The following is a 2,764-nucleotide window of genomic DNA, read 5'->3' as shown; positions in this document are numbered from 1 at the left end:
GATGGACACCTCAGGTTCCCTCACGAGGGAGAAGAGAAAACTCCCCCAGAGCCCTGCCTCAGACACAGAGCTGTCCCTAAAGAGGCAGGCCACGGAGGAGGAAACTCCTCCTCTACTGCCCCCTGCCCAACTTACCGAGAACCTCGCAGAGGTCGTTGAGTATCTGGATAGCATCCCCCACGACCCCAGCCTATTACCCCCCCCCCACGGAGGAGGACAGTGCTCTCTGGGAGATGATAGAAAAGGAGGGAACTGCCCCCCTCTTGGTGTAAGTCATACAGTCTCCGACTGAAGCGTCACTTTCCTCCAAATCATTATGGCTAAGATATCAATCTTTTCCATCAATGTAAGGAGTATACGAGACCCCATCAAAAGGCAGACTGTACTTAGTTTCATTGATACTCAGCCAGGAGACATAGTCATGTTGCAGGAATGTGCTCTTCCCCCCTCTAGGAGATACAGTCACCTGTGCTCCCAGTGGACCCAGGGTCCCTCTTACTGGTCTGGGGGTGGAGACTGCAAGTCAGCAGGCNTAGCCATTCTGATCATGAGTGGGCATTTCACGATTGACGCTGTCCACGATCTTGTCTGTGGCCGACTCCTGGTCGTAGATGGTTTGTGGGCGGGAGAGCCAGTTAGGCTCATCAACGTCTACGCCTCCCTGAGAAGAATGAACGGCTGGAACTTTTTCAGACCCTGAGGACCCAACTCGCAACCACCAGGGCAGTAATAATGGGTGGTGATTTCAACTGCCCAATAGAGGAGGACGGGCGCAGCTCAGGCATAGTGGCAAAGTTGGACGTTACCTCCCGCCTTCTCAAAGAGATGGTGGCGGAAGCTTCCTTGAGGGTCGTCATAGGCTCCATCGGAAGTGGCGCCCCAAACTACTCCTGGTGCCGCCCTGATGGATCTGTCAAGGATAGACTTCATCTTTACATCAAGAGAGGTAACGCACAACAGCCACTCCATGGTTCCTTGCTTCTTCTCAGACCACAGGGCCCTTCTCTTTCAAGGGGATCTCGCCAAGGGCTTCGGCCCAGGCCCAGGCTCCTGGAAACTGAATTGCGCCCTGCTGGAAAAGGAGGAACTGATGGAGGAACTGAGGGGTGAGTATGTCAACTGGAGAGAAAACAAGAAACACTTCAAGAAGGTGAGTGATTGGTGGGAGTTCGTGAGAGTCAAGCTCCGCAGCTTCTTTCAAGCGAGGGGTCGCCAGCAGGTGTGCGCAAGGAAGAGAGAACGTGAGTTGCAGTCCTTGCAGGACCTCCACCAATGCGGCTGGGACGTTAGGCGAGACCTGGAAGAGAAGAAGAAGCGCTTGAAACAGCACTTCGAGGAGGATGCCAGGCGCCAGGCGCACCATAGCCTGATGCCTTGCGCAGAACTCCGGTGGAGTTACAGACATTTAAATACAGACATTTTTCTGGCTTTTTTGATAGATAGCAAGCGCTATCAAAATATAATCTCTGTATTTTTTTTTAAAGAAATACAGAATTTTTTTTGGCTTTTTTGCTAGATAGTAAGTGCGATCAGAAAAAAATATCTGTATTTTTTGGAGAGAAAATGGTTTTTTGGGAGGTTTTTTTTATGGAGAGTTGGACAGAAACTTTTCTGCGTTTTTTGCTAGATAGCAAGATGTAGCATGAAAAACTGCACAATCTGTATATTTCAAGATATACAGAAGGCTCATAACCTGTCCCTGTCACAAGACACAATTCTCTCCCTGCTTCTTTCTCTGACACAGAACACAAGATAGAGTGACTAACCCCTCCTTCCATGTATATATGCCTGTGCTCAGACCTCTCCTGATTGGGCTGTTGGGCCTTGCTGTGCATCCTAGGAGCAAATGATTCGCTCCCAGCCGTGCCGAGAACACGACCTCATGGCAAATCACAAGGCCATTTTCGCTTAAGTGTTAAGTGAGAACGCCCCGATTCTCCACCAGATCGAACTTACAAATCTCACTCACTCATCCCTATTTCTGACATCCTATCAGTGGGGATTAGTTACTAATATGTTCGATTTTCTTAAAATGAGCAAGCTGACCGTGCTGGTGACTTCTCACTTTAAGAAGGAGGAAGAGGACTAGTCATGAATAAACTGCTACAAGTATCAGATATGCTTGAGGATATATACTTACAGAAAAACCTTTTAGGTATATTAAACCCAACTTTGCTTCCATATATCAACTTATAAGTTCTTTTCACTTACCACAAGGATACCTCTGCAGTCTGTGGAAGTGCTTTGTCTCTGTTGGAGCCACCAAGCTTCCTAAAAAAAAAAAAAAAAAAACCTCTCCTACCAAAACTGTGCAGGATCCCCAAGCTTGGATGGAATGGGGTCCCAGGAAAAGTAGCAGCTTTGATGCATGGTCTTTAATGGCATGGCTCTATTACACACCAAGAGCTTACAAATCTATCCTTCCTTGAAACCAGCAAGAATATAGCATTGACCAACTGCACTTTCCCCTTGGGCCAAAAGGGTCCTGAAACTTGTAGACGGGTTCCCTATATAGTTACTGAACATAGATTGCCCTGTAGGTGACCTGTAGTAGTTGTCCTGAGAAGAAACCTCTATGAAATAAAACATGGACATTTCCACTTTTGACCGTCTTCTGAAAATTTGATTTGCTTGCAGATCCTTTACACTGAACAGTAATAATGACTATAGGTTGTAGAGCGTTGTGTAATATGTCAATGCTATATAAATTCACACAGGAGTTCATTCAGTCCCAGCAGCCCCGGAGGCATATTCCATCATCCTT

Source organism: Pyxicephalus adspersus, chromosome 4 (genome assembly GCF_032062135.1).
Source record: "Pyxicephalus adspersus chromosome 4, UCB_Pads_2.0, whole genome shotgun sequence".
Classification (NCBI taxonomy): Eukaryota; Metazoa; Chordata; class Amphibia; order Anura; family Pyxicephalidae; genus Pyxicephalus; species Pyxicephalus adspersus.
This window is presented reverse-complemented; position numbering follows the sequence as displayed.